Consider the following 13,724-nt stretch of genomic DNA (forward strand, 5'->3'; position numbering starts at 1 on the left):
TACACAGCCCTATTTTGTCTATAAAACAAAGAACCTATTTAAATTTACAAGGCCACACAGGGATCATTATGTTGCTGCTAAGCATAGGAAATTTGTTTATGACAAAGCACTTTGAAGAACAATATAGAATGTCCTTGCTCTACAGAAATCTATGGCCGTTTCCGCACGGGCGGAATATGGCGGCCTGGGGAGGCCGCCATTCGCACAGGAGGTGCAGCTGCTTCGCAGCCGCGCTGCCCTCGCGCCGCCCGTCGTTTTTAGAGTACCCTGGGAAGCGCACTTTTCTGAAAACGCCGGCTGGAAGCCGCTGCCATGTGAATGGCAGCAGCTTCCTGGCGCTTCCCCCCTCCCACTCCCTCCCTTCACTTACCTGCTCTCTGGTCCTCTGACGCATCGCCGGGGCCTGGGGACACGCCCCCCTGCTCTGCGACACGGAAGCAGGCGCGCAGGGCAGGGGAGGCATATCCCCAGGCCCCAGCGATGCGCCGGAGGGCCGGAGAGCAGGTAAGACAACCGGGCAAAGGCGCCCAGCGGCGCCGTCTTCCCGGTTCTTTCTGGAACCCTCCATGCGGACGGTCCCAGCGTCGTCGGGTCGGCGTTAGCAACGCTGACCCAAGCCCTTCCGCCTCCATGCGGAAAGGGCCTATGTTTGTTAATTCTGAAAGTCTGCAGAAGTAAACTGTTATCATTTGCCAAGCTAGGTGAAAGGGTCCCCCCCCCCGAGCTTCTAACAGTGCAGTCTTCTGCAGAGTTACTTCAGTATAAGTCTATTGGTTTCAACAGGCTTAGGCTGGAGTAACTTCAGAGGATTGCATTGTTAGTGACACTGGGAGCATAGCTGGATCCCTAAATCTTAATAAGGCTTAAGAAATCCAATTACAGAATTTTTACCTTAAATCCCCCAGAAGAAGTCATTCTGATGTAAACATGAGTGGTTAGTTCAGCATATCATAAATAATCAATCATATTGCAGGGAGGTCTCTTTTTCTTTTATTGTGCATGTTGCACATGCGCAGCTACACAGGTGCAAGCAATTGTATTGTTGGGCAATCATCATGGCTGTGGAGGTTTATTTCTGTATACCTGCACAACTATGCATGTGTTGCAGGAAATAAAGAAAAGAGAAGTGTTTCTGTGCAAAGGTGCAAAAGCAACCTGGATTGTATCCACGGGCTCCAATCGCTATCTGAACAGCACACATGTGAACAGGGAAAAGGAAAACAGGTCCCTTTTAAACAACTGCAACCCGTTATACAATTTCTGTGCAGAATCCACCTTTGTCTAGTGTATTTACAACTGCAGGCAATGGGTTGTATCCAACCAGCATTTCTGCTGGTGAAAGAATGAGGAAGGGTTTTCCTTTGTCCATTAAAAAAGGCTATGCTGAGATCATGGGACTTTTTTGAAACAAAACCATCTCAGAGAGAAACTATAGTAAGGAAGGGAATTGAGTGAGATTAAAAGGAAAAGCCAGCTAGATCCAACCCAATGAACTGAACATTTTTGAATTAAGGTAATCAATATTCCTTTCCCTTTTTTCCTTGTTTTAAGCGTATAATGAAGGCTGAACTATTTATTTAATATTTATTTATTTAATTAAATTTGTGTACCGCCCTCCCCTTGAGGGCTCAGGGCAGTGTCCAACAAGCATATACTAACATTTATGCATCATACTACATTTCCTGTACTGTCTCCTATTGCTCTTTCATGACTGAAGCCTTTTTTAGTGGTTATATAGTTTCAGTTTTGAGGTAATCATTATCTAGTCAAAAATAATATGGAATATTCAGTTATTTTAAAAAAACTCTTGTTCTAGGCAGACCTTGGACATATCTGTATGCCCAAGGAAAGGACAGGTAAAGTTAGGCCTGCGAAGGAAAGGTGATGGTGATACAGTGGTGACTAAAGAAAGATTCAGAGACAAAGACTCGAGTAACCAATAGGTTGCCTTTCTTCATGATGTCATGAATGATTAATATTGTATCATTAGGCATACACCTAATTGTTGTACCTAGTGAGTCCCAAATTTAACACACTTAGTAGTTTGTTTTTTATTCATAGGGTGGGTAATTATTCTGAAATTTCCACTTCAGTTATCTCTCTTGATTCATACCTTCCAACCAAGCCAGCTACTTATGTTCCATCTTATATTTCATTGTATTCAGATATAACGCACAGTAACGTGCAGATTCTAAGATCTGATGTCTGTGGGAAAGAAAGAGGAAATGTAAAGGGTGTCATATACATTCCACCATATTTGTGATCTTCAGCTGGGGTTCTGTGAAGCTTTAAAAGCTTTTAGCATTTGTTCATTGGGAAGCCTGGACTTCACATCTTGGGAACCAAGCATGGGCTATGCTATCATTGTCCAGTGCAAACATCTTGCTGAGCTGCATTTTAACTGATATTAATTTTTAGTATTTTATCTTGTTTATCCACTTGTTTGTATTTATGCTGTAAACCGCCCTGAGCCCTTCGGGGGAGGGCGGTATAAAAGTGGAACAAATAAATAAATAAATAAATAAACTAAGTTTATGGCATCAAAGGGGGAGAGTCAACTTTCATTCTCCAAAGTTGGAAAAGGGAGCCCAGATGGGGATTAGCACTTTCAGTATAGTATTTTATATAAATTGCCAAATTAATCCTTAGAACAGCCCTACATGGTAGGTCAATATTCTTATCCCTAAAGTACAGATGAGGAATGGAAATTATCATAGTGAGAGAAAAGCCACTTGTTACAAATTACAGGAGTTCACCAGGGAAACTTACAGCTGCAAATTTAGGGTGGCAACTCCATTTAGAAGCATCACATCAGCCCAGTTCTGACAGGGATTATGGCATAGGCAGAGTAGGGTTGCCTGCCTCTACCCTACACGCTTTTCTGCTAGCTGAAACAACATCAAGGGGCATTATTTGCCAGGCAGAGTGTGATTCAACTCAGGAAAACAGCACAGAAAAATATTGTATCATATTGCATTGCATGGTATTGTGTTTCAACTCAAGAAAATGGCACAATGAGGTTATGTTATATTATGTACCTTGTCTTTCATTCAAGGAGTTTATAGCCCCTTCACCCTGCAATGCTGTGTTAATCAGAATCAAGTCCTTGTGATGCTACTAAATAGAATTGCTACCAGAAACTTGCAGGTACAGTTTGCTAGTTTCCATGGTAAACTCATATAATTTGTAACATGCAATTGGGCCCTCACTTGTCTGAGGTCAGGGAACTTGTTTAGTGAGTGTGTGGCTTAGATCAGATTTGAGTAAGTGGTCTCCAGAATCACTGGCAATTTTCTTAACCACTGAACTATTATATTGTACTTCCGTATCAGGGTTTACTGGGTTTCTCTCATGTATAAAATGTTAGTTGTCTGTATGTTAGGGTAACCATAATAAAGTTATATATTCTCATCATATGAGGACAGTACTTAATCCAAAGAAGAAACCACCCAGAGTTTATTATATCCTTCATCCAGTGAGTCCAGGACTGTGTTCAACAGTCTTCTCTCATACATTTTATCATCACAACAACCCTATGAAGCAGGTTAAGCTGGGAGAAAATGACTGGAAGAAGATTGCTCAGCAAACTTCTGGGCTGAGTGGGGATTTGAACTTTGGCTTTTTCATTCCTAGTCTGCCAGTCTGCCATGAAAGTCAATTAGTACAATAGGTCTCTTCAGTAAAACAGAATAGAAATACCAACACCCTGAACTGTCTTTGAACTTTTAAACAGAGCAGTTATTATATTATACAGGAAAGAAGCATACAAAATAAAATCTATTGCACTTCCAAAGCTTGGCACCTTAGTTTAATAATTCCCAAGATAAGTGGTATGATGAAACAGTTTGATGTGCCAGCAATGACACAAAAATGATTTATTTTTACAGAAGTGAAAAAAATCTTTGTAAATAGTATAACCCTGCAATTGTGAACTTTATTAATTACAAAATTGTTTTCATGTATGCTATAAAAGTAAATAATAAATGAACCTAAGAATATTTGTCTGTAAAACTCTGGCTCATTCCGCACACGCAAAATAATGCACTTTCAAGCTGCTTTCACAACTGTTTTTGCCATTCCGCACAGCTTCAAAGAGCCCTGAAAGCAGCTTGAAAGTGCATTATTCTGCGTGTGCGGAATGAGCCTCTGCCAATTTTTTAAAAGTTTAAAGCAATAATAAACCAGAACCAATCTTCCAAGCAAGGTAATGGCAAAGTAATGTATTGCACACTTTTATAGTTCATTTCTGAACGCTATCAGCATTTTAATGTTTTTTTTAGTAGGTTTTTATGGTTGCATGATTATGATAATTGAAACTGGGTTACAAAAAGTATATTTGTCTAGGACCCACTAGAAAAAATACTGTATCTTTTTAATACAGCTTGCTCTAATACAAATGAGTGCAAAAATACTGAATATAACTAGATGTGATGGGTGGGTCTGTGCTTCCAATTCAAGAGGCTTTTTCTAATAGATACCCTTAACTATTATTTTGGAAGGTCACAGGCTTATACATTTCCTTATATATTTAAATGAACTGTAAATATTCTACCACCACCACAACCACCACCACACTTCCCCTCCCCCACCACCCACAAAGAAAGAAATTCAAATAGTGTTCACTCTGTTTGGAACAGCTTCTAAACACAAACTTTCCACCTGCTCTGCAAGTAAATAAAACTCACTGCATGACTCTGTAAGGTCATTCCCCAGTGCAAAGTATTGTCTATAAAAAGAGACAGAGCTGAGGTGGAGATGACTATGAGAAACAGCTGGAAGGGATAAAATAAAAAGTTGTCAGGGGGTGGGGCTTCTGGATTTCTTAATTTTCTTCCATAACTGGGGTGCTAAAAATCCAGTATATTTATTCATGTGTGCTCCTGTTTTCACACACATGAGCGCACATAACATTATGGCTGCTTCTCTGACTGCCATCTTCAGAGGCATGGCACAGTAAAACTCATCTTTCCGTGGCGGAAGATACCAGCCATAGATGAAGAAATCATCATTCCTTCTTTAACTTATTACTTTCTGTTATTTTGAGCATTTCCTTCTGTTCTGGCTCCACCAAGTTAACTTCATCATCGTGAAAAGATTATTGATTCGCTTACTGATGATGTGAGTGTTCATAGTCCCCGCTGGTGTACTGGACTGTTTCTTTGCATGATTCTTTATATGTTGGAAGATACATACTTGTGTCCTTAGCTAGATATTGGAGACACTGTAGAAAGCAAACCTATTGATGATATTACAGTTTATTTTATATCACAAAAGCTTTATCCTAGAAACATAGTTCCTGTTATCCTCCTAGTTCATCAGTACTGAATGTGATGGATACTCATTATGGGTGATTTCAACTAGCATCAAAACATCAGGACACAGAGGATACTATGAGCAGCAAATTATAGTTTTAAAAATGTGATATGCTAAAATGGTAGAATATAGTCAGTTTTTTTATCACTGGATAGAAAAGGTGGCGGTCCAATAAACCCATAATCTTTAGGCACAAATACATACCATCCTACGAAACTGGAAACGTTTGTGGAAGAGTGGTATCTGTTGCTCTTTCTGCAATTCATGAGACTTTAGTTAGGCTTTCTAGATATTTCTATAATGTCAGATGTCTTTAGCAGCTAAATCAGGATGTCCAAGATTCTTCAGTCCAAGATGTATAAACATGTTTTCCCATGAATAGTAGTCATAATTACCCTTCACCAGCAACATTATCAAAGTATGAACCTCAGGTGTACCATATTGAAAAAATACAGATTTTGAATATATGCCTGGATATGTCATGTGGAGTGACAATTGCTCAGGGAACCCTTGTGATGTAGATATGGTAAATGGAAGAATTTTCTCTCTTATATTATGGAGTTTACATGACTCATACTTGGTACTAACTAATTTTAAATATATGAAGCCATTGAAAAAGAAGAGTAATTAGACATAGATTTCTTTTCAAACAGAGGCTTGCCCATGGCTTATATGCAGCAGTAGGTTTTTATGGTGTGCTTCCTCACAATGTCATTTTATCTAATCAAATTGACAGTGTTTTGATGAAACATGAAGAAACAATGAGGAAAACAAGAGGAAAAACAAATGGAAAATTATGCCATGAGGGAACGTGGATAAAAATACTTCAAGTTCAGCACCCAAAAAGCAGGAATCCCCTATGTGAAACATCTCTCTCTGTTGCGCTTACTGCATGTTCATTGGATATCATATCTCCCCAAATGAGGTCCATACAACTTGACCTACTGACCCAATATTTACCAAACTTTAGAGTTCTTCTAAGGAGAGTCACCAGCAGCTATGCTGCAAATTTGGTGTGTCTAACTTTAAAAATGCCCCCTCAGAGCCCCAGAAAGATTCATCACAGGTTACAATTGAGGAGGTAGGATTTAAATGCTTGGCAGAGGCAAGTTTTACCCCTTTTAGCAACTGTTATCAGTGATGCCCAAATGATCCTGAAAAAAGCCAATTTTTGGAGCTTTTGAGGGATTAAGATTGAGCAGCTGCAGGTTAAAACCACATCTTTTCAGTTCAGCTTTGCCAAATGAACACTCCTACATTCTCCATACAAGAAATAATACTTTTGTTGTTGGAGTTTCAGTCTACACCATGTTCCAAACTATTTGCTGTCAATGCAGCCAAAATTAGTAGACGGTATTGTCCTTTGCCTGGTGATCAATGCAGAACAACTGTTTCCCTATTACAATGTAAAAAAAAAACCTGTTAAAAACACTTCTGTGATTTGTTGCAGCAGGTAATAAATTTTAGCCAATATGTTGTTCTACTGTTTAAAACCAAAGTATTGCTCCAGTTTACTCATATAAAGTCAGATTTCATACAGTGTAAAACACAAGTGTAAGATAGCAAAATATGCCATGTCATTTTGACTTCAGTGAATGGCAATGTCAGTCCACAAGTCATTATTATGATTACCATGTTCATAGGAAGTAACCTTCTGGATATGATTTCCGTGAGACAACAACACGGGGATGCTTTTCCTCCCTGCCTAGAAGTCTTCTGGGGATGTTTGATTGGCCAATGTGAAACTAAATGAAGAAGCCAGCACTGGTCTCATCCAATATGACTACCGTCCAATGATGATCTTTAAAAAAATCAGTGCTTCACTCCAGTCACAAATACCAGCTAGAGAGGTATAAACAAGGAACAATATGACTAGTTGAGCTTAGCATGTGTGAAAAGGTTGCTCTGCGACCTTTAGAACTTACATTGATATTAAATCTAATGACTATATCTACAAAGATAATGACATAATATTAATATTTGTTAATAATGTTAATATTTCAGAAAGAATTTCTTCAAATCTTTTGGCAGATACTGGCTACTCTTTTTATTTGCAAGCAAGCTCTATAATTAGCCTGCATCAGTGGATGAAAAGACCAGACACTGATTACATTATAGGTTGTTTTTTAATGGAACAGGAGAATCTTAGCCAAAGACTGTTCAACTGGCCAGCACAGTTCAGGCTTCTGACAGATTTCCACCCTTACAAATTGTAATATTTGTTCCTGTCCCCACCCCCACCCCCGCATTTTATCCTCCCATTAGTTTCCCCCCAATTCTGAATAACAATGATTTTGAAAAGCTGCAATTACAGAGGTTACAAATAATGTGAATCAACACAGCTGGTCCTGGAACATTCCCAGCACATAATCACCTGTCGTGTGTGCTAATTCCTGCTATGATTAAGGCCCATTATTTCTAGGAGGGTTGGACAGCTCCATTGTCAGAAATGTCATCCTATAACACAGCAGACTTGGACTTGTCTGAGCCTGGCTTGCAATGTTTCCTATTTCAGCTTCAGCTAAGAGGGAAGGGAGGGTGTTAACGCTTTGAAGGATAGCTTTTTACTTGTTATGGGCCAGCATTGTCAACAGAAGACTGAAGCAAATGTGATTATCCCACATGCAATACAGTTGAGGTAACTGTGATGAGAAATGACCAAGGCTTGACTTTCCAGTAATGTTATGTTAAAAAGAACTGAATAGGGCAATGGGGAGGGAGGCACCCAGGTTGACAACCCAACCAGTTAATTTTTAATAGGTGAAAAAAACCTATTATTTGCCAGATACAAAAAAAGGCAGTTTTAGCACCTTACGGGAACGGATGTTTTCCTCCCATTCTTCTGGTTATCCTAGGATCAAGTTATCAGTTAGTACATATTTTATAAAGATGCTTTTAATGCTCTTACTGCACAGTTTCTTATGGGCATTTATTTTTTGACTAAGCGAAGCAAAACCCAACACATATAGAAGCGGCACTTGCCTTCTATATAGAAAAAATGCTTTTAGCTGAGAAATGGTAGGAAAATGTATTTCTGTTTTGCACATCTATTTGTTGCAGCAGGTAATGTTATATATATATGCATAGAATGTAAGAGTATTGTTCTTTCCTACCTTTATTCCCTTATAATGCTACTCTTTGGCTAGGGTAATGCTCTAACATTCAGAAAAGGGTGTGCTCTGGAAGAATAATTTGTGTTTGTGATGGGATTGAACAGTTGCTGAGAATTACTTTGAGCCTCTAGGATAGTAGTGCTCACAGATCTCTATTGCCCATATAGTCCTCACTGACTTGTTATAATTTCCACCAATAGAAGGAAAAGGACAGCTTATATGCCAATGGAACTACTAAACAAGCTTTGTATTCCAGGAAACAGAGTCAGAGTTCCAGTTACATGATGGATCCTTTTCATCTTCTCACACCTTGTGCAGTTCTTGCATCACATCCCCAAAAACTGTTCTTGGGCATTGGAACTATGGTTACCAACCTCCATGTGGGGACTGGAATTTTCCCAGAATTACCACAAATCTTCAGACTATAGTGATCAGTTGCCCAGGAGGAAATGATCACTTCAGAGGGTGGACTCCATAGCATCATGTTCCTCACTAAACTCCCTCCCCAGCCCAAGTTTTACCCTTCTCAGGTTCTGCTTCCAGATTTCCCAAGCTAGGGTTTACAGTTCTAACAAAAATGAAGGGATGAGGGGAATGCTGTGGACATAGCATACCTTCATTTTGGTAAGGCCCCATGATATTCTTGCAAGTAAGCTGGAAAGATGTGGACTAGCAGTGCAACTGTTAGATGGATTTATAATTGGTTGACTGAATGAACATAAAGGGTGCTATTCAATGGCTCGTTTTCAGCCCCTGGGGTGGGTAGTGGAGTGCCGCAGGGTTCCATCCTGGACCCAGTGCTATTCAATATTTTTATAAATGGCTTGGATAAAGAAATAGAGGGCTTGTTAATCAAATTTGCAGATGATACCAAATTAGGAGGGGTAGCTAATCCTAGAGGACAGGGGCGGGATTCAAAATTATCTGGACAGATTAGAGAGCTGGGCCCAAACTAACAAAATGAATTTCAACAGAGATAAATGTAAGATTCTACACTTAGGCAGAAAAAATGAAATGCACAGATATAGGATGGGTGACACTTGACTTGACAACAGTACATGTGAAAGGGATCTGGGAGTCTTAGTAGACCACAGACTGAACATGAATCAGCAGTTTGATATGGCAGCCAAGAAATCTAATGCAATTCTGGGATGCATCAATAAGAGTATAGTGTCTAGAGATCGAGGGAAGTAACTGTACCACACTATTCTGCATTGGTCATACCTCATCTAGAGTACTGTGTTCAGTTTTGGGCACCACAATTTAAGAAGGATATTGACAAGCTGGAACGTGTCTAGAGGAGGGCAACCAAAAATGGTAAAAGGTCTGGAATCCATGCCCTATGAAGAGAGACTTAGGGAGCTGGGGATGTTTAGTCTGAAGAAGCAAAGGTTAAGGGGAAACATGATAGCTATTTAAAATATTTGAAGGAATGTCATGTTGAAGAGGGAGCAAGCTTGTTTTCTGCTGCCTCAGAGACTAGGACACAGAGTAATGGATCCAAGGTGCAGGAAAGAGATTCCACCTAAACATTAGTGGAATTCACTGCATCAGAGAGTGGTGGAGTCTCCTTCTTTGGAGGTTTTGAACAGAGGCTGGATGGCCATCTGTCAGGAGTGTTTTGGTTGTGTATTCCTGCATGACTGGCAGTGGAACTTGATAGCCCTTGTGGTCTCGTCCAACTCTATGATTCTATATTCTATGAATAATGTATTCTACAGCATGAGAAGATGTACCTAAGAGTATTGTGCATTTTGAAAAGGTGAATTTGTGAAATAGTCTTCTCATATGAGCATAACCGCCTTTAATTCATGCAGAGCCACCTTAGGACTTAGCAAAGTACTATGTATAGCTGGTAAATGTGTATCATATGGCTAGGCCTTAGAATCCTCTCATCCAATCCCAAAGCTATTTAGTCCCTGTATATAGGCCTTCATTGTCATTTATTTAAGGAAACATAAAACTTATTTATTTATTTATTTATTTATTACTTAGATTTTTATACTGCCCCATCCCCGAAGGGCTCTTATGTTTATTTCTTTTTGCTTTTGGTTATTCTTGACACTTGTTAAAAACAAAACAAACATTGCCCAGAACTGGATAATCCAGGGTATCTTGATCTCATCAGATTTCAAAAGCTAAGAAGGGTCAGCTGGGGACCCATCCATGGCACCTTGGATATTCCCAGTCGCTGCATCCCCAAAAGACTTTCCTGTGGCACAGGGAGACTGGAAGTCAAGCAGCCTCCCTACCACTGAGGGGCCTCTATGAGGCGCAATGGACTTATGCCAGTCCAAAGGCTTAAGTCATGACTGCAGCCCGCTGGCGTAATAATGGCAAAGGTGTCAAACTTATTAATGAATTCTAAATCAGCAGTTTCCCTATGAAGTCTCTGTGTTAGATTATATTGTGTATTAGTGTGTTAGATTATATTGTGTATTCAAACTGTTGGAATGCTGTTCTTTTCTACACTGTTTGCCTTCCCTTTTTCCCCTCACGGTCATCAGTCTCAGTGACATTTAGCTAAGGTGATGAACCACATGATTTTACTAAGGGAGAAGCAGTGGCGTAGTGGCTAAGAGCAGTGGCTAAGAGCAGGTGCACTCTGATCTGGAGGAACCGGGTTTGATTCCCAGCTCTGCCGCTTGAGTTGTGGAGGCTTATCTGGGTAATTCAGATTAGCCTGTGCACTCCCACACACGCCAGCTGGGTGACCTTGGGCTAGTCACAGCTTTTCGGAGCTCTCTCACCCCCTACCTACCTCACAGGGTGTTTGTTGTAAGGGGGGAAGGGCAAGGAGATTGTCAGCCCCTTTGAGCCTCCTACAGGAGAGAAAGGGGGATATAAATCCAAACTCTTCTTTTTCTTCTTCTTCTAAAGGTGTCATAATACTACATCTGACATGATGTCCTGGATGCCCATGGACAATTCATATAGATCACAACAACAAATGGTTCTAAATGGCTGTGTGTTAACATGAGGTAGAGACAAAACAAGAAGAGAACTGGCACAGCCAAGAAACTAGTTAGGAGAGATAATGGAGGAAAGATTTCTGTTGAACAAAAGGAGAAACTAGCCATTCACTGAAGTTCTTTTTTCCTTGAATCAAACATGCTAAGTGCTAATTAAGAGGCAAATTAGGGAACATTCACCACAACACTTACAATGAATACATGAAGTCAGAAAAACTGAATATGAGATAACTACTGAAGAGTAAGCTTAACATGCATGAAATGTACATTCTGCATTTTCAGAAATTATTCCATAGAATATATCAATGTGATTCTGTTTGATGTTAATGCATCGCATCAACTTCACCTTTTTCTTGGAAAGAATGTGAAATGAAGGAATAGATTTAAATTTGCACAGTAGAACAGAATAATGAAGAAATGCGCTTTATTAGCAGTCCTGTGTCAAATACGTTCAACAAAATTCACCAAAATATACAATTCGACTCGTTCTGAGCACAAAAATATATGCAATATCTGTACCATATATAGTTACTGATTTTTATTGACATGAACTTTTTACATAGTAAACTTTCAGTTATTCAAATAACATTTGTTATGAACCTGTCTTTAACAGTCAATAGGAATATAGAGGGGGAGAGTTCCTGTGTGTTACCTTAATCAGTTTCCTTCTCATCCCCAGTTCTTGACAACTAAACTCTGAGGGAGTTGAAATTACATAATAAGAAAACCTGGAATGTGCTGATGTGCATGCCTCAGCACAAGGGAGTTTTGTTGATGAGTAAGATGCTGATGCGACAGCTTTCTCTTAGAAATGAGAGAGTTAGCATCACAATTTACTTGAATGAAACAGGTGAAGTTAGGAAAGTTGTTCATTCCATACAGCCCGGAAACCACACAACACCCCAGCAATTCCGGCTGTGAAAGCCTCTTCTACTATATTTCGTAGCAAGTATTTCTTTTAGTAAGTGTATTTTATTGTTTTATTGTGTATCTGCAAATACATCTTATGTCTTCGTATTCATTGCATTTTAAAGCTATTATTTTATAACCTCTCTTTTAATAAAAAAAAATTAAAAAATTGATTTTTGTTTTAAGTACTGGGAGAGCCAGGGCTTGGCATTGTTACTGCCCCAAAGGCTTAGATGGATCTTTGACACCTACCTAGCTTCACCTTTCCTACTTCCTTGCACTGCCATTCATGCCTTCCTCGTTGCCCCCTTCCATGTTGCCAGCTTCTTTCAGTAGCCAACAAGTGGAAGTCAAAGAAAAGAAACTCAACTACATGGGCTTAGCCAAAACACACTGACCTCTACATTCTCATATTGATATATCAGCATTTCAACATAATAATAACAACAGAGAATGCATTCAGAGGACAAGTTGGGTGTTTCTATGGATAGTACAAGCAGGGCATATTTTTGGCTCCATCCCACTTTCCCCTCTCTACTCCTGCCCCTCCCAATGATCAGGAGGGCTTTTAAAAACTTTATTTCAGCTTCAAGCATTCGTTCCATATTAAATCTATCAAAATAATGATAGATTTAATACAGGAATGTCAAAATAACAAGCTTCTCTCTCCTCCCATGGCAGTAGCAACAAGAGGAGGAAGTGTGGGGGGAGTAGAGGAAGATAATATCTGTTCTAGGACATGATCCCTTTCTTCAGTGGTGTGGTCCAAGGAATTGCTTTGCCTCTTTTATTTGGGAAGGGGATTATTTTTTGCAAAAGGACTATAATATCAATATAACTGCTGTAACAACAACATCAATATAACAGTAATTTAAAGGCTTTTATAAAGCCAGCGATCTTGAGACTATCAGATGAGATCTGTGCCTTTAAGAATGAGTTGATGAGCAGAGTTAAGAGAACCAGGAAAAGCAAACCAAGGAAAGTTCAGCAGACAAGCTGCACAGTGAATACGCCCCCGTGTGTAAACAGAGAAACACGAAGTGAGCCCACTACAACCCCTCTGTGCAATGAAGAGCCCTGAGGTAAATGTTCCGTGTATAATGGGTCAAAGTCTCCTAGTAAACCTTGTGATATTTATCGCCCTATGTGTCAGTATAGACCCAGTGCTTGCACAGGGATGACTATCTTTAGCAACATACCAATAATTTTTCTCTCAAGACCAGAACGATTTAATTGGCATTAAAGTCTGTTGTGATTTTCCATACATTTCGCTAGTCAGAGCCTTCAAGATAATTCAAGCCTTATCTCCAAACCCCTCTCCCATCAAATCATTTTATCCCTCTGAATGTTCTACTCTGTATCAGATATTCATTATGGTTTTATTTATTATATCGGCCTTTACATTCAAAGTGCAAAT

The sequence above is a fragment of the Sphaerodactylus townsendi genome, linkage group LG09 (assembly GCF_021028975.2).
Source record: "Sphaerodactylus townsendi isolate TG3544 linkage group LG09, MPM_Stown_v2.3, whole genome shotgun sequence".
In the NCBI taxonomy this organism is placed as follows: Eukaryota; Metazoa; Chordata; class Lepidosauria; order Squamata; family Sphaerodactylidae; genus Sphaerodactylus; species Sphaerodactylus townsendi.